General features: G+C 39.1%; 1 protein-coding gene across 2 annotated transcripts in view; it reads right to left on the bottom strand.

Moving 5' to 3' along the window:
• LOC133638753 (retinoic acid receptor RXR-alpha-A) overlaps window positions 1–11,333 on the bottom strand; it is a 324,888-nt gene extending 313,555 nt beyond the window's left edge. For both annotated transcript variants that reach the window (XM_062031679.1, XM_062031680.1), the window contains exon 1: window positions 11,298–11,333. The gene's annotated coding sequence lies outside the window, so the exon portion shown is untranslated. The remainder of the gene's footprint in view (window positions 1–11,297) is intronic.
• Window positions 11,334–23,931: the final 12,598 nt, after the last annotated feature.

Here is a 23,931-nt window from a genome sequence, read left to right as displayed (position 1 = left end):
AACAAAAATAAATTATATATACGAATGAGGTAGATCCCCTCGACTTGGTCAATTGAAAAGTAGCTCGCCTGCAAAAAAAGTGTGGGCAGCCGTTTTATGTTAAATACTCCTCACGGTGCCGTCAAACAAACAATAATAAGAGTGGATCCATGATAGGAGGCCCCGTTTACACTGCACACCAAATCTGGGTTTTTTTTTGCCCTCAAGTGACACAGATCTGATTTTTTTTTGCCAGTCTAAACACTCCAAAGTGCTTCAAAATCTGATCTTTTGGCATCAGATTCAGGCCACATCAGGAGGTAGTCCTGAATCCGACTGGAATACGATCTTTTCAAATGCAGTCTCAACGCAATGCGACCTGAATGTGATTTTTTTCATCGAGTGAATATTTAATCACAACATCCGGTTTTGGTTTTTATTTAAGACGACTGAATTATTGACGCATCACTTGTCAATAGTGCGCAAATAATAGGCTATGAATATATATTTTGATTGCGAAAAAATAGTGACTGCTGAAAGACCGGAAATGAGTACATGTGAGTTGAAAAAATAAAGCTCCCGTAGATCCACGGTGATGTCCGTTTCTCCTCTACTTAGCAGCCATAAAAAGTAGAGATGTCCGATAATATCGGACTGCCGATATTATCGGCTGATAAATGCTTTAAAATGTAACATCGGAAATTATCGGTATCAGTTTCAAAGTTATCGGTATCGGTTTCAAAAAGTAAAATTTACGACTTTTTAAAACGCCGTGTACACGGACGTAGGGAGAAGTACAGAGCGCCAATAAACCTTAAAGGCACTGCCTTTGCGCGCCGGTCCAATCACATAATATCTACGGCTTTTCACACACACAAGGGAATGAATGCATACTTGGTCAACAGCCATACAGGTCACACTGAGGGTGGCCGACTGTTACAAATATGCGCCACACTGTGAACCCACACCAAACAAGAATGACAAACACATTTCGGGAGAACATCCGCACCGTAACACAACAGAACAAATACCCAGAACCCCTTGCAGCAATAACTCTTCCGGGACGCTACAATACACACCCCCCCCAACCCCGCCCACCTCAACCTCCTCATGCTCTCTCAGGGTGAGCATGTCCCAAATTCCAAGCTGCTGTTTTGAGGCATGTTAAAAAAAATAATGCACTTTGTGACTTCAATAATAAATATGGCAGTGCCATGTGGGCATTTTTTTCCATAACTTGAGTTGATTTATTTTGGAAAACCTTGTTACATTGTTTAATGCATCCAGCGGGGCATCACAACAAAATTAGGCATAATAATGTGTTAATTCCACGACTCTATATATCGGTATCGGTTGATATCGGAATCGGTAATTAAGAGTTGGACAATATCGGAATATCGGATATTGGCAAAAAAGCCATTATCGGACCTCTCTAATAAAAAGATTACAACCCTCCAAAATAAAATACACATTATACATCTATTCATACAGTATATTACTTTCATTTACTTCCTAATAAAAAACACTCATTTTTAAGGTGTTGCGACTTTTATTTGTTTGGTATTAGTAGCGGCTTCCTCCCGGTCAACTTCCTTTGTTTTCACTTTATCGAAGTGCGCATGCAAGTGACGTAGGGGCCAAATTGGGGCCACATTGGGGCCACATTGGGGCCTGTGCGTGTCTACACTGGAGTCTGATAAAAAACACATTTTACTTGCAGTGTAAACCATACTTGCCAACCCTCCCGATTTTCCCGGAATCCTCCCGAATTTTAGAGCCCCTCCCGAAAATCTCCCGGGGCAACCATTCTCCCGAATTTCTCCCGATTTCCACCCGGACAACAATATTGGGGGCGTGCCTTAAAGGCACTGCCTTTAGCGTCCTCTACAACCTGTCGTCACGTCCGCTTTTCCTCCATACAAACAGCGTGCCGGCCCAGTTACATAATATACGCGGCTATTACACACACACAAGTGAATGCAAGGCATACTTGATCAACAGCCATACAGGTCACACTGAGGGTGACCGTATAAACAACTTTAACACTGTTACAAATATGCGCCACACTGTGAACCCACACCAAACAAGAATGACAAACACATTTCGGGAGAACATCCGCACCGTAACACAACGTAAACACAGCAGAACAAATACCCAGAACCCCTTGCAGCACTAACTCTTCCGGGACGCTACAATATAAACCCCCGCTACCACCAAACCCCGTCCACCCCCAACCCCGCCCACCTCAACCCCATCCGTCCGTTTTTAATATATGACTATTTATATCAACAATTAGATATGTTTACGTTTACCGGTTTCCCACTTTTTTCCGGAAGTCGGCAGATATCGTTTGCCTGCTGTTGATTGGGATTGTGCTGAAAATCTCAATTTCCCCTCGGGGATTAATAAAGTATTTCTGATTCTGATTCTAAAAAAGGACACACTCTCCTATAAATGTCATTTGTTCCTGCTTTACAGCTTAAAGTCAAATATGTATGGCACATGGAGAAGCAGATAATCGACATACATACAAACGTATCGCACAAATAGCTCTGGGTAGATGTCGCTATTACGCCAACAACTGATCCATAGCTGTAAAACTGACATTTCAAAGAGTTGTGGGTCGGAATCCCTAATGCTGTGTGACAGATAATCAGACTAAATGAGCGACTAATCAATACGCTCAAGGACTTAGAAGATAGCGGCGTCCTTGAAGTGGCCAATTAACAATCAGACCTACTGAGTGGATCTTTTAATGGAGCAAGTTTAAATAGAAATGGCGATTTAAGGAGCGGCAGATTAGCGCCATAGGAAGAAGCTGCTGAGGCGGCATGTGTTGCAGCTCCAGGGACAACATGAAATCCATCTCCAGTGGAAAAGTGTTCCACTGCACTTTAATAATTATAGTATATATCGTGATCAAAAGTTGACATACACTTGTAAAGAACATAATGTCATGGCTGTTTTGAGTTTCCAACTAACTATTATTTTTTTGTGATAGAGTCAGTGTTTCCCACACATTCATTTATTTGTGGCGGCCCGCCACGAAAGAATTACGTCCGCCACAAATGAAAAATTATTATTATTATTATTTTATTTTTATTTTTTTATTTTTTGTTGTGTCCTGTCCAGCTTCTCAGGAAAATCATATAGTTGATGTAGATGCCCATATAGGCTGTCCAGATTTACTTTCCAAAAGAGAAGTGTAGGATACTTCTCTTGTTGCATTATTTGTATTTGACCACTACTGTCTTTGTTACTGACTGTGGCAGGACACCTCTGCCTCTGTTTCACTTTATGTTGCTGGTAAATAATATGGTTGTAGTAGTAGGCTAAAGTTAAATTATTTAGTATGCACTAATTAATGGGGCAGAGCTTTAAGAGACATTTTAGCTTTTATATTTTATAAGATATATTTTTTGTAAGAACCACAATTAATAAATATAAATAAAACTTATTGTTCAAATCTGTATATAAATATGTACATAAAGTGTTGTAATTATATTGTAAAATGGATGGATGGATGGATGGATGTTTAAAACAAAACTGTTATTATTAATGAGTAAGTATACATTTTTTAGCCTTTTTAGAGAAAATCATATCATTGTAGTAAATTATGCAAATTACTCGATGATGTCATGGCGACCACGCCCATAGCCACGCCCCCACCGCCACAGGTATCTTGGCAGTTTATGGGAAACACTGAGAGTGATTGGAGCACATACTTGTTGGTCACAAAAAACATTCATGAAGTTTGCTTCTATTATGAATTTATTATGGGTCTACTGAAAATGTGAGCAAATCTGCTGGTTCAAAAGTATACATACAGCAATGTTAATATTTGCTTACATGTCCCTTGGCAAGTTTCACTGCAATAAGGCGCTTTTGGTAGCCATCCACAAGGTTCTGCTTGAATTTTTGACCACTCCTCTTGACAAAATTGGTGCAGTTCTGTTAAATGTGTTGGTTTTCTGACATGGACTTGTTTCTTCAGCATTGTCAGGACTTTGGGAAGGCCATTCTAAAACCTGACATCACATGGAGAAAGATAAGACCTTCTGGAGGAAAGTTCTGTGGTCAGATGAAACAAAAATGGAGCTGTTTGGCCACAATACCCTGCAATATGTTTGGAGGAGAAAAGGTGAGGCCTTTAATCCCAGGAACACCACTCCAACCGTCAAGCATGGTGGTGTAGTATTATGCTCTGGGCCTGTTTTGCTGCCAATGGAACTGGTGATTTACAGAGTAAATGGGCCAATGAAAAAGGAAGATTACCTCCAAATTCTTCAGGACAACCTAAAATCATCAGCCCGGAGGTTGGATCTTGAACGCAGTTGGGTGTTCCAACAGGACAATGACCCCCAACACATGTCAAAAGTGGTAAAGGAATGGCTAAATCGGGCTAGAATTAAGGTTTTAGAAACGCCTTCCCAAAAGTCCTGACTTAAACGTGTGGACAATGCTGAAGAAACAAGTCCTTGTCAGAAAACCAACAAATTTAGCTGAAATGCACCAATTTTGTCAAGAGGAGTAGTCAAAAATTCAACCAGAAGCTTGTGGATGGCTACCAAAAGCGCCTTATTGCAGTGAAACTTGCCAAGGGACATGTAAGCAAATATTAACATTGCTTTACGTATACTTTTGACCCAGCACATTTGCTCACATAATAAATTCATAAAAGAAGCAAACTTCATGACTGTTTTTTTGTGACCAACAAGTATGTGCTCCAATCACTCTATCACAAAAAAATAAGAGTTGTAGAAATTTTTGGAAACTCAAGACATTATAGGCCTACTGAAATGATTTTTTTTTATTTAAACGGGGATAGCAGATCCATTCTATGTCATACTTGATCATTTCGCGATATTGCCATATTTTTGCTGAAAGGATTTAGTATAGAACAACGATAAAGTTCGCAACTTTTAGTCGCTGATAAAAAAAAGCCTTGCCTATACCGGAAGTAGCGTGACGTCACAGGAGGAAGGATTCCTCACAATTCCCCGTTGTTTACAATGGAGCGAGAGAGATTCGGACGAGAAAGCGACGATTACCCCATTAATTTGAGCGAGGATGAAAGATTCGTGGATGAGGAACGTTAGAGTGAAGAACTAGAGAGGCAGTGCAGTGTGTATCTTTTTTTGCTCTGACCGTAACTTAGGTACAAGGTCTCATTGGATTCCACACACTCTCCTTTTTCTATTGTGGATCACGGATTTGTATTTCAAACCACCTCGGATACTATATCCTCTTGAAAATGAGAGTCGAGAACGCGAAATGGACATTCACAGTGACTTTTATCTCCACGACAATACATCAGCGAAGCTCTTTCTTACTGAGCTAACGTGATAGCATCTGGCTGAAATGCAGATAGAAACAAAATAAATAAATCCCTGAATGGAAGGATAGACAGAAGATCAACAATACTATTAAACCATGTACATGTAACTACACGGTTAATAATTCTCAGCCTGGCAAAGCTTAACAATGCTGTTGCTAACGACGCTGAAGCTAACTTAGCAACTTAGCAACCGGACCTCACAGAGCTGTGATAAAAACATTAGCGTTCCACCTACGCCAGCCAGCCCTTATCTGCTCATCAACACCCGTGCTCACCTGCGTTCCAGCGATCGACGGCGCGACGAAGGACTTCACCCAATCATCCGTGTGGTTGGCGGCTAGCATCGGCTAGGCGTCTGCTATCCAAGTAAGTACTCCTTGTTGTGTTGCTACAGCCAGCCGCTAATACACCGATCCCACCTACAACTTTCTTCTTTGCGGTCTTCATTGTTCATTAAACAAATTGCAAAAGATTCACCAACACAGATGTCCAGAATACTGTGGAATTGTTCGATGAAAACAGAGCAGTTTGTATGGTGACACATTGGGTACGAATACTTCCGTTGCCGTCGTGACGTCACGCGCATACGTCATCATACATAGACGTTTCCAACCGGAAGTTTAGCGGGAAATTTAAAATTGCACTTTATAAGTTACCCCGGCCGTATTGGCATGTGTTGCAATGTTAAGATTTCATCATTGATATATAAACTATCAGACTGCGTGGTCGGTAGTAGTGGCTTTCAGTAGGCCTTTATGGTTTTTACAAGTGTATGTAAACTTTTGATTGCGACTGTATATCAACTAAATAAATGCTAAACAAGCGTAAACGACAGCTAGACAAGTTGGAAAAACAGAATGTTCAAGATAAAATTGATGTGGACACCTGCAATAATGAACTTGGAGGTGGGTTTGGGCACACGGTGTCCACAAACTGTATCAGAAGAAGGTCAAGTTTGTCCTCGACGCACACAAGCGTCTGGTGATACATGTCAAAGTGTAATGCAGCAGACAAAATAACAAGTTTGGCCTACAACAGCGCTCTGATGCACCGCCTGCACGAGCAGACAAAGGTCGTGTTCGCAAACTTTGCAGTAGCATGCAGCTAGAATGATCTAGAATGCAATGCATGCAGGTGGGACTAGCCTGGAAATAAAAAAGGAGTCGTTTAAACAAAAGTAAGAAGTCGATATGGTATGAAGTTTAGACACACCTTCTCATTCAATGCGTTTTCTTTATTTTCATGACTATTTACTTTGTAGATTGTCACAGAAGGCATCACAACTGTGAATGAACACATGTGGAGTTACAGTATGTACTTAACAAAAAAAGGTGAAATAACTGAAAACACGTTTTATATTTTAGTTTCTTCAAAATATCCACCCTTTGCTCTGATTACTGCTTTGCATACTCTCTGCATTCTCTCCATGAGCTTCAAGAGGCAGTCACCTGAATTGGTTTTCACTTCACAGGTGCGCACTAAAAAATGCTGGGTTCAAAAAATAACCCAATTTTTAACCCAACTGCTGGTTCAAAAAAGGACGAGCTCATTATTTGAGTTATTTTAACTCACATTTTGGGTTAATTTTTTTCAACCCAACTTTTGCGTTGAATTATTCAGTTGGGTTATGAATCAACCAACATTGAGTAAGCATATCTCAATTTATGGGTTGCATTTATTTAACCCAAAAGCGGAGCTATGCTCACAACAATGTTGGGTTATTCCCAACCCAACTATTGGGTTGCGCAATTTAGCGCTCCTTGACCCAATAGTTGGTTAAACATTTGACATTTTACTGCGGGTTTGTCCTACTCCTTCCCAACTACTGATCAATATTATTTTTATTCCATTAAAATATACTCAAAAGCAGGATATGAGTGATTTTTTTTTTTTTTTTTAACAAGAATTGCCGTGTATGGTCATAGTAGTCCTATACAGCATGCTCATATATTTGCATGTACATAAGATGTGTGATTGTAAATCATCTTAATGAGATTAATCCTTAATAAAATTCCCTTCAAGAAAAAAGTTACATTGTAATAAATTAAAAAAGCCCTTTACCCAAAAATGTGTTACTCATTGTGTTCATCATTTTGAAAATCCAGAAAATGTAGTTAAAATAATTCCCTTATAACCCCAAAAAATGGATTGCTCTTCATAAAAATAACTCCAAAATACACTCGTAACTCATAATGTGGGTTATCAAAATAACCCAGTATTTTTTTTTAGTGTGTGTGCTTGAAGCTCATCGAGAGAATGCCAAGAGTGTGCAAAGCAGTAAGCAGAGCATTTTGAAGAAACTAGAATATAAAACATGTTTTCAGTTATTTCACCTTTTTTGATTAAGTACATAACTCCACATGTGTTCATTCATAGTTTCGATGCCTTCAGTGACAATCTGCAATGTAAATAGTCATGAAAATAAAGAAAACGCATTGAATGAGGAGAACGTTTGGCCTGTACTGTATTTGTTTATGAAACGCTTTTAATAAGTTATTAAGAAGCATCACATTTACAACATTCAACATGTCGGCGAAGTATGAAGAAGCAGAGCTTATTGAATACCACCCCAGCTCAATGTTCATGACAGATCATTCATATTTTTCACAAGCTAATTTTCCTGGCAGTTCAACACTGTCCTAATTCAAAAAGTATGATGAAAGTACTGTTTCTTTCTGATCATCAAAGATTTTATTCACAAAGAACCTGTGATATTAGAGCACAGAACAAAGTTGTTTAATACCAGTCAATATTCTGTTGCAGAACTATTTTCTAAATGCCACTTATAAGACGTTCAATGACATACACACAACTTTGATGAGATAATTACCACATGAATAGATAAGCGGAATTCTAGCAATAACCAAAGTCACGTGGAAAAAACAAAGCAAAAACACGACATTTATGGCACGTTGTGCACAAACCGCTTTGGTGTTACGTAAATAAACAAATCAATAAAGGCTCTCTTCATTGAGTAAGTTTCATTAGGTTTCAGAGGTGTGCTAAATTCCTTTGAAATAGCTCGTTGAGAAATGTTGTTCTTAAACTGCTGGACAATTTGCTCACGCATTTATATATACGCATTTATATATATATATATGCGTATATATATATATACATACATATATATATATATATATATATATATATATATATATATATATATATATATATATATATATATATATATATATATATATATATATATGCATATATATATATATATATATATATATATATATATATATATATATATACGCATATATATATATATATATATATATACGCATATATATATATATATATATATACGCATATATATATATATATATATATATATATATATATATATATATATATATATATACGCATATATATATATATATATATATATATATATATATATATATATATATATATATATATATATATGTGCGTATATATATATATACATACATATATATATATATATATATATATATATATATATATATATATATATATATATATATATATATAACAGTACAGGCCATAAGTTTGGACACACCTTCTCATTCAATGTGTTTCCTTTAATTTCATGACTACCGGTATTTACATTGTAGAATGAACACATGCAGTTTTGTGATGACGCAAATTACTGCGTGGATTGTTTTCCCGTGGTGCAAATCAACTGGACCGGACATGGCGCGAAGGTAAATACATGTTTTAATTATACTATAAAAGTGCAAACAAAAGGCGTGCACAAGGCGAAGACACAAACTTGGCTAAGGCACAAAAAACTACCACAAAGGCATAAACTATGGGCATGAAACAAATAAACACTGTGACACGAATAAACAAAAACTTACTTGGTCAAGCATGGAACTATGGCGTGGAACTCGTAATCGTTGGAGTAGAAGGGATAATGTCGCCAGGTCGACTACCTGTCAACTACCGGCTTAAATAATAAAGACCTAATGAGTGACAGGTGCGTGAGTCCGAACACATGACAGGTGAAAACTAATGGGTTGCCATGGTGACAAAACAAGGGAGTGAAAAAACAGAAACTATGGAGTTTTAACCAAACAGAACATAACAAAACCAAACATGACATTATGTACTTAACAAAAAAAGGTGAAATAACTGAAAACATGTTTTGTACTCTAGTTTCTTCAAAATTGCTGTGATTACTACTTTGCACACTCTTGGCATTCTCTCCATGAGCTTCAAGAGGTCGTCACCTGAAATGTTTATCACTTCATAGGTGCACACTAAAAAATGCCGGGTTGAAAAAAATAACCCAATCTTAACCCAACCTCTGGTTCAAAAAAGGACGAGCCCATTATTTGAGTTATTTTAACCCTACATTTTGGGTTAATTTTTCCAACCCAACTTTTGCGTGGAATTATTTAACCCAAAAGTTAACTCAATGTTGGTTGAACTAAACAAATCAATAAAGGCTCCCTTCAGAGTCAGAACTGTGCGTAATGTTGTCATAGATATGAAAATACTATATTTGTGGAAAACTTAAAAGAAAGTTGCGCGCGCACACGCCGAGTGAGATGTCACTCAAAGCGGAGTGAGATGTCACTCAAAGCGGAGTGTCATGTCCTCAAAGAGCAGCATTGGAGAGCGACTACATGTGTTTTTTTTTTACTTTCTTACATTAAGACACACAAAATATAATGTCAATTTGCATCATAACACAAAGGGTAATACTAAAAAAATGGATGGATGTTGATAGTCCAACTCATACTGACTGGTATACACAAGCTATGGAGATGATATAGTTTAGATAACAATGAGTCATATATTGGAATATGGGATCCATTGTCTACATTTGTTTTAACTATTAAATGAACCTAAAATATGACTTATTTTATCTTTGTGAAAAATATTGGACACAATTGCCAAGCTTATGAGATGCGATGCAAGTGTAAGCCACTGTCACACTATTGCTTTTTTTGTTGTTTTTTTAATGTTGTTTTTTTTTTATAAATGGCTGTGATGATAATGTCAATGAGGGATTTCTAATCACTGCTATGTTGGAATTCTTATCAATATTGATACTGTTGTTGATATACTAGGGCTGCAACAACTAATCGATTAAATCGATTAAAATCTATTATAAAAATAGTTGGCGATTAATTTAGACATCAATTCGTTGGATCTATGCTATGCACATGCGCAGAGGCTCCTTTTTTATTATTATTATTTATTTTTTATAAACCTTTATTTATAAACTGGTGACAGTATGCTTTTTTCCCCAACAAAATACTGGAAAGGATAGAAATGTAGTTCGTCTCTTTTATCCGATTATTACTCGATTAATCGAAGTAATAATCGACAGAATAATCGATTATCAAATTAGTTGTTAGTTGCAGCCCTAGATATTATTCATTTTTGTTTGACTACCTTTGGATTGTTTTGTGTCATGTTTGTGTGTCCTCTCAATTGCTCTGTTGATATTCTGGAATTGGAATTGTATTATTATAGTATTATTTTGTTGGATTGATTAATAAAAAAAATGTAATTAAATACATTTTTTAAATAAAAAAAAAACATAAATAAAGGCTCTCTTCATTGACTCCGTTTAATTAGTTTTCAGAGTACTAGATCACTCTCTGACCGAAGTGTGTGTAATTTTGTCATAGATATAAAAAAAAACGATATTTGTGTGGAAAACTTCAAAGAAAGTCGCGCACGCGAAAAGCGCGCGCACGAGCCGAGTGAGATGTCACTCAAAGCGGAGTGTCCTCTCCTCAAAGAGCAGCGTTGGAGAGCGACTACATGTGTTTTTAATTTATTATTTTTTGACCCCACGGTAAGCTACACGGCACATTAAGACACAAAAAATGTAATTTTTTTTTTTGTTTTAAGATTGGCGTGTTTGACAACTCGCTGTCAGAAAGAGCGATAAGACTGAGCTCGCCCGCCTGTTTAAAAAAACAACACGCAATGGCGGATTAAAACTCTAATAATGATAATAATTCAAACTCACCCAATGACAAGAACGGTTTGGTTTCCATATCGGACCGGTGGGTTAGCTCATGCCCGCTTGAGATGACCACGTTCGGGAGTTTTCCGCAGGCGGTTCGAGGACACCTGGACCGGGTTAACGTCGCCGTTGCCCTCCGCGCTCCTCTTCTGGTCGCCTTTAAAACGGTTGAAAAAGTGCCAGGTCGATGTTTAATAGTCTCAATAAGAGAATGTTTCTTCGCTCCGCTGCTGCACTCCTCGCCTGCTGGCTGCACAAGTCCAACTACTGCTGGAGCTGCACTGCGAAGGGACCCACGCAGGGGGTACTCCCACTATCGCGCGGCGCGGAGCAGCGACGCCGTGCACAGAAAAGAAGCCTTTGCGTGAACTCCTGCGACGGTGAGATGCCATTTAGGGGGAAACATGCTTAAATTTAAAAATAAAATAAAACATGCATTTTGCGTTTTACATTAAATAGATTCCATTGCATGATTGCAGGGATGTCTAAAGTTTGGTTCGGGGGCCAAGTGGTGTCCATACTTGCCAACGTAGAGACCTCAGAATTAGGGAGATATTCAAAAGCGATATTTTTAGGCCACACGATATATATCTCAATATTTTGCCTTAGCCTTGAATGAACACGTGATGCATATAATCACAGCAGTATGATGATTCTATGTGTCTACATTAAAGGCCTACTGAAACCCACTACTACCGACCACGCAGTCTGATAGTTTATATATCAATGATGAAATCTTAACATTATAACACATGCCAATACGGCCGGGTTAATTTATAAAGTGACATTTTAAATTTGCCGCTAAACTTCCGGTTCGAAACGCCTCTGAGGATGACGTATGCGCGTGACGTAGACCGGCGAACACGGGTATGCCTTCCACATTGAAGCCAATACGAAAAAGCTCTGTTTTCATTTCATAATTCCACAGTATTCTGGACATCTGTGTTCGTGAATCTGTTGCAATCATGTTCATTGCATTATGGAGAAGGAAGCTGAGCAAGCAAAGAAGAAAGTTGTCGGTGCGAAATGGACGTATTTTTCGAACGTAGTCAGCAACAACAGTACACAGCCGGCGCTTCTTTGTTTACATTCCCGAAAGATGCAGTCAAGATGGAAGAACTCGGATAACAGAGACTCTAACCAGGAGGACTTTTGACTTCGATACACAGACGCCTGTAGAGAACTGGGACAACACAGACTCTTACCAGGATTACTTTGATTTGGATGACAAAGACGCAGACGTGCTACTGTGAGTATGCAGCTTTGGCTTCTAAACATTTGATCGCTTGACCGTATGTGCGCAACTTTTTTTTGCGTATGTACGTAACTTTTTTAAAATATACAAGCTTTATGAACCTTGGGTTAGGTGAACGGTCTTTTGGGCTGAGTGATTGTGTGTGTTGATCAGGTGTTTGAATTGTATTGGCGTGTTCTATGGAGCTAGGAGCTAGCATAGGAGCTAGGAGCTAGCATAACAAACACGCAGGTGTTTTTATGCAGGATTAATTTGTGGCATATTAAATATAAGCCTGGTTGTGTTGTGGCTAATAGAGTATATATATGTCTTGTGTTTATTTACTGTTGTAGTCATTCCCAGCTGAATATCAGGTACCGTGAGTATGCAGCCTTGGCTGCTAAACATTTGATAGCTTGACCGTATGTGCGCGTCACGTACGTAACTTTTTAAAAATATATAAGCTTTATGAACCTTGGGTTAGGTGAACGGTCTTTTGGGCTGAGTGATTGTGTGTGTTGATCAGGTGTTTGAATTGTATTGGCGTGTTCTATGGAGCTAGGAGCTAGCAGAGGAGCTAGGAGCTAGCGTAACAAACACGCAGGTGTTTTTATGCAGGATTAATTTGTGGCATATTAAATATAAGCCTGGTTGTGTTGTGGCTAATAGAGTATATATATGTCTTGTGTTTATTTACTGTTGTAGTCATTCCCAGCTGAATATCAGGTCACCCCCGGCTCTCACAGCATCTTCCCTATCTGAATAGCTTCAACTCCCCACTAGTCCTTCACTTGCACTTTACTCATCCACAAATCTTTCATCCTCGCTCAAATTAATGGGGAAATTGTCGCTTTCTCGGTCCGAATCTCTCTCACTTCATGCGGCCATCATTGTAAACAATAGGGAACTTTGCGTATATGTTCAACTGACTACGTCACGCTACTTCCGGTAGGGGCAAGCCTTTTTTTTATCAGATACCAAAAGTTGCAATCTTTATCGTCGTTGTTCTATACTAAATCCTTTCAGCAAAAATATGGCAATATCGTGAAATGATCAAGTATGACACATAGAATAGATCTGCTATCCCCGTTTAAATAAAAAAAATTCATTTCAGTAGGCCTTTAAAACATTCTTCTTCACACTGCATTAATATATGCTCATTTTAAACTTTCATGCAGGGAGGGAAATCACAACTAAGTCAGTTTAGCAAAAGTGTATTTATTAAACAGTTATTAAGCAGTGGCACAAACATTCATGTCAATCAATCAATCAATGTTTATTTATATAGCCCTGAATCACAAGTGTCTCAAAGGGCTGTGTTATTTCCAAAACAGAAAGTGCAAGATTGTCAGAGACATTTTAAAACAAGCTATTAGTGCACTTTTGTGCATGATGTCACTAAGATGACAAATCAAAACACTAGATTAAAGTGCACTTTTTGTACAAAACAGCACTACAATTGTTAAAAACAAATAAAGTGCACTTTTGTGCATGATGTCACACAAGATATTTCATTAACTGTCAAATAAAAATGAGCTACATAATAGGAAATCAAATAGTGTATGTCCTTCGCTATGTGGTAGGTTCCTGCGGACGTTGTCTCCTTATGTCGTGGACTATTTTTTTTCATACGGTGTTGATGTGGAAATGGTTGCCTCTGCATTTTAGGTGTGGAGATGTTGACATGCGGAGTAAGCACTCTTCATTCTCTAGCGGGTGACTTTTCAAATGATGCTACACATTAGCAGTAATGCTTCTTTTTGTAGCAACGCTTTTGCGCCACACTTGACAAATTACGGTTGTCTGTTCGACATATTCCCACTTGAAGCCAAACCACCGCCAGACGATGGACCCCCTGCTGTTTTTCTTAGGAATGAATTCTTCCTTCATTTGTTACCAGATTCGCACCTTCTCTCTCTCGTATTACCACTCGCACCACAGCTAACTTTAGCCATGCTGCTACCTCTCTGCTCAACGAGGGCGTATACGTATGTGACGTATGTAAGAAGGTGCGCTTGTTTATGTTTCTGTGAGAAGGAGGGACTAGAAAGAGTGAGAAACGCATGTAGTGTAATGCCCGCAGCTAAAAGCAACTGCGTGAGAACATATACTCGAATATCACGATATAGTCATTTTCTATATCGCACAGAGACAAACCCGCGATATATCGAGTATATCGCCCAGCCCTAGGCCAAAGTAATAATTAAGATTATTTTTTATCAAAATTGAAATCCTGATTACTGATTGTTAGGTAAAGCAATGTTGGGGTGTGAACGTAATACCATCATTTAATTTGTTATGTTTAATAAAAAGGCTGTAGATAAACGTTATCCATATAACTAAAGACAAGTATTGGTTTTTTTGGTTCATTGATAATATTAACGTGTCAGCTTTCTGTCATTAAATGATGTCTTTATCTCTATTTTTACATTTTGATAGAGGTAGTTTTTTTTAAATTATTTATAAAAAAATTTAAGTTATGTACATTTGTATGTACATGTAGATGCCGTATCGGGATAGATCCATTAAGAGTTTGAGCAGAAATATGTTGTATAGGAATGAACTATACACAATAAAACATTAACAAAATGCTATTTCGCATTGTTTTTTAAAGTAATTACTTTGTGACATGAAAACAACACAAATAATGTAAGAAAACATGGTGTTTACTAGTGGTTCAGTACCACAGTTTGGCCAACAAATAAAAACAGGAGTGACGCCTCACACAACGAATACACAATCTTCACAGCCTTCGTTCAGTTCGATGAAATGACAAAACATTTTAGCGAGTATGAATGTTATTTGAACACTGATACAGTTTGCAGTTAAATAAAGGACGAGCGAGACTTTATAAACAAGTTTATACAGACTTTATAAACAAGTTGTGACAATGTTCATGAGTCATGACACATCACCAGCTGCACGTTTCCTCACCTCATTAAGTCTCAGTCACAGCAGCTGATGAACGCTGTATTGAGTAAATAAAAACAACATCAAATAGTTTTCTCCTTCGCTGTATACTTTTAGTGTAGGACAAGTACGTAATGTTAATAAGCTGACAATGTTATGCAGAGGTATAGTTATAAAGATTTAATAGACAAATTATACTATTTATAGTCTGTGTGTGTGTGTGTGTGTGTGTGTGTGTGTGTGTGTGTGTGTGTGCGTGTGTGTGTGTGTGTGTGTGTGTGTGTCCTGAAATATTTTCTTTTTCCTAGGAGGGCTGGAACAGAAAATATTTGAGGAGCACTGCCCTAGTGTGACACAAAAAACACATAGTCCTTAAATCAAGGGTGTCCAAAGTGCGGCCATGGTGGGCAATTTTAGGGCCGCATTTCGTTTTTTTATTGGCCCTCGACATGTTCTGAAAAGTAAATTGATTTATAATTATTGATGTACACTACCGTTCAAAAGTTTGGGGTCACCCAAACAATTTTGTGGAATAGCCTTCATTTCTGAGAACAAGAATAGACTGTCGAGTTTCAGATGAAAGTTCTCTTTTTCTGGCCATTTGGAGCGTTTAATTGACCCCACAAATGTGATGCTCCAGAAACTCAATCTGCTCAAAGGAAGGTCAGTTTTGTAGCTTCTGTAACGAGCTAAACTGTTTTCAGATGTGTGAACATGATTGCACAAGGGTTTTCTAATCATCAATTAGCCTTCTGAGCCAATGAGCAAACACATTGTGCCATTAGAACACTGAAGTGATAGTTGCTGGAAATGGGCCTCTATACACCTATGTAGATATTGCACCAAAAACCAGACATTTGCAGCTAGAATAGTCATTTACCACATTAGCAATGTATAGAGTGTATTTCTTTAAAGTTAAGACTAGTTTAAAGTTATCTTCATTGAAAAGTACAGTGCTTTTCCTTCAAAAATAAGGACATTTCAATGTGACCCCAAACTTTTGAACGGTAGTGTATATTAGATACAACAATAACAACTATTTGCTTTGTTATTATGTGTCATATACTGATGTACATTGAATTGTTTTTAGCATATTTAATGGACAAAATGTATCGAACCCCTCAGATTTTTTTACTTTTCCGTATACAACTTTCAGTGGGAAAAGTTTGGACACCCAGCTCAAGTCTTGTGAGATATCTAACATGTTGATAAATGTTCCTAACCAATGATTCTCAGACTGTAGTACGGGTACCACTAGGGATACACAGGCTCCATCTTGATTAAAGTACAGTGTTTTATATTCCTATATCCAAACACAGTGTTTCTGTTAAAACTGTGTGTAATGTTACAGAGGAAAAAAATATATTAAATATACTTAAATAAAACATCTGTCTTGTTTTTAATGAATATGTATGCCTACTACGCTACTGTATTTTAATTGTGGTCATTATGGTATTACTTGGAGAGGCAAGTGTTTTCTGAGGAGGTACTTGGTGAAAAAAGTTTGAGAACAACTGTTCCAAACTGTGCAAATTAAGTTGAGTTCAAATCCGGCGGTTCCGCTATATCAGACCTGGGCAAATTAAGGCCTGAAGCTTTTCAATCCGGCCCGCCGGACATTCCCAAATATTTATTTTAGATCTTTAAGATGGAAACTGTAGCTGCCGTTATGATGTGCAGTGATGTTTTCAAATTACCGTAAGTCTTGAACTAGACAATATACAAAACCCAAAGCCAGTGAAGTTGGCACGTTGTGTAATTCGTAAATAAAAACAGAATACAATGATTTTCAAATCCTTTTCAATTTATATTCAATTGAATAGACTGCAAAGACAAGATATTTAATGTTAGAACTGAGAAACTTAGTTTCTTTTTGCAAATAATCATTAACTTAGAATTTAATGGCACCAATTTTTGAAGCTTTTCAGGTGGAATTATTTCCCATTCTTGCTTGATGTACAGCTTAAGTTGTTCTACAGCTGATATTTTAGGCTTCATATTGCACCATACATTTTCAATGGGAGACAGGTATAAGCTACAGGCAGGCCAAGTCTAGTACCCGCACTCTTTTACGATGAAGCCACTCTGTTGTAACACGTGGCTTGGCATTGTCTTGCTGAAATAAGCAGGGGCGTCCATGATAATGTTGCTTGGATGGCAACATATGTTGCTCCAAAACCTGTATGTACCTTTCAGCATTAATGGAGACTTCACAGATTTGTAAGTTACCCATTCCTTGGGCACTAATACACCCCCATACCATCACAGATGCTGGCTTTTCAACTTTGCGCCTATAACAATCCGGATGGTTCTTTTCCTCTTTGGTCCGGAGGTCACGACGTCCAGTTTCCAAAAACAATTTGAAATGTGGACTCGCCAGACCACACAACGCTTTTTCCACTTTGCATCAGTCCATCTTAGATGAGCTCGGGCCCAGCAAATCCGGCGGCGTTTCTGGGTGTTGTTGATAAATGGCTTTTGCTTTGACAGTAGTTTTCTGAAGTGTTCCTGAGCCCATGTGGTGATATCCTTTACACACTGATGTTGTTTTTTGATGCAGCACCACCTGAGGGATCGAAGGTCACAGGCATTCAATGTTGGTTTTCAGCCTTACCGCTTACGTGCAATGATTTCTCCAGATTATCAGAACCTTTTGATGATATTACGGACCGTAGATGGTGAAATCCCGAAATTCCTTGCAATAGCTGGTTGAGAAATGTTGTTCTTAGACAATTTGCTCATGCATTTGTTCACAAAGTGGTGACCCTCGCCCCATCCTTGTTTGTGAATGACTCAGCATTTCATGGAAGCTGCTTTTACACCCAATCATGGCACCCACCTGTTCCCAATTAGCCCGTTCACCTGTGGGATTTTCCAAATAAGTGTTTGATGAGCATTTCTCAACTTTCTCAGACTTTTTTGCCACTTGTGCCAGCTTTTTTGAAACATGTTGCAGGCATCAAATTCCAAATGAGCTAATATTTGCAAAGAATAACAAAGATTACCAGTTCGAACGTTAAGTATCTTGTCTTTGCAGGCTGTTGAATATAAGTTGAAAAGGATTTGCAAATCATTGTATTCTGTTTTTATTTACCATTTACACAACATGCCAACTTCACTGGTTTTGGGTTTTGTACTTGGAGATGCAAGTGTTTTCTGAGAAGGTACTTGGTGAAAAAAGTTTGAGAACCACTGTTCAAAACTAAGAGGAGTTGAAATCCGGCGGTTCCGCTATATTGTAGTTCCAAATTCTACTCATATTTCTTTTGAGTCTCTCAAAGAAATCCGCGCTATTCACTAACGTTTGCTTCATTAACTCGGTGAACTGCTAACACGGCACAAAAAACCTTGGAAGTTATTCAAGATGCACACAAGTTGTGGGCTGATACACACTCAACCCCCTCCCCTCAGCTAAACCCTCAGCAAGCGTTTGGGTTTGCATAAACGTCTCTGCATTACACCAGCGTTAAATCTCTCCCACTTTACTCCTCATTGTTCTGGCTCCTCCATACTGAACGTTCAGACCATGACAGTTTTTTTTGCCTCATTTAAATTCCATCCGTCTTGCGAGCAACTCCTATGCTTTTAACACAGGAGTGTGCACACAGAGAGACTGGAAACATGTCCTGTATTGTACCCAGATTGGAGCAGAGGATTACAAGTTGTAAACTCTGTATTCACCCCACTGTAAAACTGGATATGCTGTGCATGCAGAAGCAGTGTAAGGGCGTACATGTGCCTCCTGCAGCCATCCTCCAGGTCCCTGGGATGAGCATGCTCCTATTAAGCACTGGAAGGTGTTCGCCACGTTTGTGCTGAGGCCTGATGCATAATTAATGCAATGCATGCCACATACAAGATCAAAGGAAGTTGTAAAAAAAAAAAAAGAGAGAGATTTAAACCTGACATTTATTGTGGCGGTATATGTGTTTATGTATAGAGCTAATATGACTCCTGGAAGACGGATTATGTCACACTAGCCTTTTTGTGAACATTTCCTTCATTTATCTTAAGAATTAATAATCGCGGAAGTGCCATCCTATTCCTAACCCATAGGGTTCAATATGATGTCGGTCCACCTTTTGCAGCTATTCTGGGAAGGCTGTCCACAAGGTTGCGGAGTGTGTTTATAGGAATTTTCCACCGTTCTTCCAAAAGCGCATTGGTGAGGTCACACACTTAAGTCAGTCGAGAAGGCCTGGCTCTCAGTCGCCGTTCTAATTCATCCCAAAGGTGTTCTATCAGGTTCAGGTCAGGACTCTGTGCAGGCCAGTCAAGTTCATCCACACCAGACTCTGTCATCCATGTCTTTATGGACCTTGTTGGAAGAGGAAGGGCCCCCCTCCAAACTGTTCCCACAAGGTTGGGAGCATGGAATTGTCCAAAATGTTTTGGTCCATCCATCCATTTTCTACCACTTGTCCCTTTTGGGGTTGCGGGGGGGTGCTGGAGCCTATCTCAGCTGCATTCGGGCGGAAGGCGGGGAACACCCTGGCCCAGTCGCCACCTCACCGCAGGGCCAACACCGATAGACAGACAACATTCACACTCGCATTCACACACTAGGGCCAATTTAGTGTTGCCAATCAACCTATCCCCAGGTGCATGTCTTTGGAGGTGGGAGGAAGCCGGAGTACCCGGAGGGAACCCACACATTCACAGGGAGAACATGCAAACTCCACACAGAAAGATCCTGAGCCCGTGATTTAACTCAGGACTACTCAGGACCTTTGTATTGTGAGGCACATGCACTAACCCATGTGCGTGCCACATACATGGCATAAATGTTTTGGTATCCTGGAGCATTCAAAGTTCCTTTCACTGGAACTAAGTGGCCAAGCCCAAGTCCTAAAAAACAACCCCACACCATAATTCCTTCGCTGACTCCTCTCTGTCAGTTTACGTGGCCTACCACTTCGTGGCTGAGTTGCTGTTGTTCCCAAACTCTTCCATGTTCTTATAATAAAGCCGGCAGTTGACTTTGGAATATTTAGGAGCGAGGAAATTTCACGACTGGATTTGTTGCACAGGTGCCATCCTATGACAGTTCCACGCTGGAAATCACTGAGCTCCTGAGAGCGGACCATTCTTTCCCATATGTTTGTAGAAACAGTCTCCATGCCTAAGTGCTTGATTTTATACACCTGGGTGATTGGGACACCTGATTCTCATCATTTGGATGGGTGGCCAAATACTTTTGGCAATATGGTGTATGTAAGAGTGCAAAAGCAGAATTAGACCTCGGTTCAGAGGGGTTGAGTCGCCTCGGGCCTTCACTCTGTAATAGAAGACAGACACAACAGCCTTTATCAGACCTGGTTCTCACCTCTGGCTGCTAAACCGAGCCATTTAGTCCTCATCTTAGATCATGATTAATTGTGTTCTGACCCTTCACCTCCGTCCATAAATTATCTGGAGGATGCGTAGAACCTATTTTAATGACGGCCTCCTATCTACATTTAACTATTATTGCATTTTCTCTTCTCTGCGGTCTTAATTCCTCACTTTTAAGCTATATGAGTTTGGGCCTCGAGGGATGAGAGACCACCACTGTTACGGTTAACTCTGCTATGGTTGCTTTGACAGCCCCCTCCTCCTCTTTCTGCCTCTCTTAAAGTGGGTGATAAATGAGACAAGGGCCTTTTGGTCTCTTTTGTACTGTGACCATTCATGACAAGCTCATCCGTAAAAGTGATTATGGTCTTTTTGGTGGCAGTGACAATGGTTTCCAGTCCAGAGGAATGTACGACTAAACACACAAGGGACTAAAGCTTGCAACTCATATCTTGATTAATGCTCTAAACCAGACCTGGGCAAAATACGGCCTTAGATGCTCAGCTTTAGACTTTTAACATCAAAACTGTAGCCACCATTATGACATGCAGTGCTGTTTTTAAATGACCGTTAGTCTTGAACTATAAAAAGGACTTCAATGGTTGAAATCTATGGTTTTGGTTGTTCTACAAGTTATTACGGTAATCTACGTCACAGTAGCTCAGACGAGGAACAAAGCAGAGTGGGCCGGGTTTGTTTTCAGAGCAGCCAGCCCGAAACACATGTGCCAGGAACTGATGCGGAAGCTAATTTTTACAACAAATTTCTGCATAAAAGTGATAATATATCATAATGTATGTGTTTATTACCCTTTGCATTCGTATTTTGCTGTTTGTTTGTTGCTGTGTTTTGCTTGATTGCAAAAGATGTCTATGGAGGAGCTGGTCTGAGAAGTAAAATATATGTTGTTAATATTCAGTGTTTTATTGTTCATAGTTAATATTGTAAATCCCACATGTACATATTGGGTGTCCCATTCAGTAAAAAACTGTAAAAATCCATTCCGTTTTTTTTAAGTGGTCTGTCATAACTTTTGTAGAATTCTATCGGACTTTGTGACTTTTGGTATTAGTGTCACTGGAAAAAAAACGGACCCAAACACACAAACTGTACATCAGATTTTGACAGCTAAATGGGTATATATAATTTATACACACATACACATTTGCCCCCCCAGACACTTTTTTTCTCTCAATGTGGCTCCCCGAGTCAAAATATTTGCCATTCATTGATGGTTAACTAATTGCCATCTATCTAAGTTATTTGCACAAATCAAATTAACTTTATTATTCAAATTTAGGCGATTTGTGTTTCACGCTTAAAATCACTTGTTTGGCCTGCAGTCCCTTAGCACATGTTCACTCTGGCCCTTGGAGGTAAAAAGTTTGGGGGCCTCTGCCCTAAACCCATGGTGTTTGGCACTGCTAAAATTCAAAATTGGTATACATGTACAGTGGAAAAAAGGGTGTAGTGTAGGGTTGTCCCGATACCAATAATGAAGTACCGCTACCAAAATGTATATCGATACTTTTCCAAATAAAGGGAACTATGAAAAATATCAACTGAGAGAGACAGCATAGGTCTTCTTCCAGACTTTAGGTACACTTGTTTGAAATTATTGTCTGCAAATTTCCACACTTCTATTCCTTGGACTTTCCTATTGTTCTGAGTATTGCTTTATCCAATAAGTGCTGCCAAACAAATCCATCCATTTTCTTCTGCCTATCCATGTCAGGGTCGGGAAGCCCAGACTTTTTGGTCTCTGGCCAATTCTTCCAACAGGAACACAAAGATGAACCGCCTCAAGAAACGCTGGTGTTTACAGCTTGATGAGGCCATGAGGACCACCAAGACCAGCAAATAGCAGAGATGAGAGCCTAAGGTCCCCAGACTTGAAACCTTCAACACCATGGCCGTGCCTCGAGATTCTGTCTGTGAAAATTATGAACAGAACCAGTGAACAAGCTCGACTTGCCCCCCACAGGGCATTCAACCGCGAGTCACACGGTTGAATTCCAAGTCCACGAAGCACATGTAGACAGGTTGGGCAAACTCACATCCACCATGCAGTTTCCTTGCAAGGGTGTCGAGCTGGTCCAACGCGACAAGGACGAACCATCCATTGTACCTCTCGTTTCTCCGCCATCTTGCTATCGGCAAAGGATAAAAGCTTGTTCCATTCCTGAGGCGGTCGATCAATGCTGTGGTCACAAGGTAGCCTGTTGTGTCTGCGATTTTAGAGTCTGTTGGTGGACACCTGAGGTTAGTGAGGCCGTCAGGCTGAAGAAATAGTTTTACCAAGCATTGATCACTTGTGGTCACATGCAGGCCAAGCGGTGCCTGGCTTTGGTCAGAGCAAAAACTCGGTTGTTGAGAAAGTTTGGTGAGGCCATGAAGCACGATTTTAGATGTTTTTTAAAGTGGATTTGGCAAGCTGTCCTCAGTAAGGGGCTGTGCCCTGTGGGGACGAAGTCCAGCTGACCTCAACTTAAATAATTGGGCAGTGGAATGAATACTTTGAGACCCTTCTCAACCCCACTGAACATGGGCATGCCCATTACTGTGGCTGAGCTTACTGAGGTAGTCCAAAACTCTTCAGTGGCAAGGCTTCGAAGGTGGACGAATGTCACCCTAAATTCCTTAAGGCCACAGACTGTCTCAAACAAATCCTTTAGCCAAAAAGAAAATCAGCTGCTGTCACAAATGATCACAAATGCAAAGTTAATAAGACTCTGCCCTCTCTTAATAAAAGACACATTGCATAATACAAATATTTGGGTGAATATACATAAGTATATATTTGAGCCTGTAAAAATAATTTTGAGCCTATGTAAATTAGAGAAAATCGAAAAATGAGTTTAAACCTATGCACTGAATTCTTGTTTTATAAAAATCATTGAAGGTGTCCGTTGTTTAATGATTCCAATGTGAAGAAAAACAAATACAACCGTATTTAATGACATTGTTACCCATGATGAATTATGTAAACTATCGCAACTGTGACTATCGTAGAATTACAGTGGAAAATCTTTAAGTCAGATTTCTCTCCGATTTGGGGAGAAATCCGAAAGACAATTCTCCCAATTCATTTCAAATGTGGATATGACTGAGGGCCGAGTAAAAAAAGATATGAAACGAGGAACATACAAGCATGTGACA

This window comes from Entelurus aequoreus, linkage group LG21 (assembly GCF_033978785.1).
Source record: "Entelurus aequoreus isolate RoL-2023_Sb linkage group LG21, RoL_Eaeq_v1.1, whole genome shotgun sequence".
In the NCBI taxonomy this organism is placed as follows: Eukaryota; Metazoa; Chordata; class Actinopteri; order Syngnathiformes; family Syngnathidae; genus Entelurus; species Entelurus aequoreus.
This window is presented reverse-complemented; position numbering and strand designations above follow the sequence as displayed.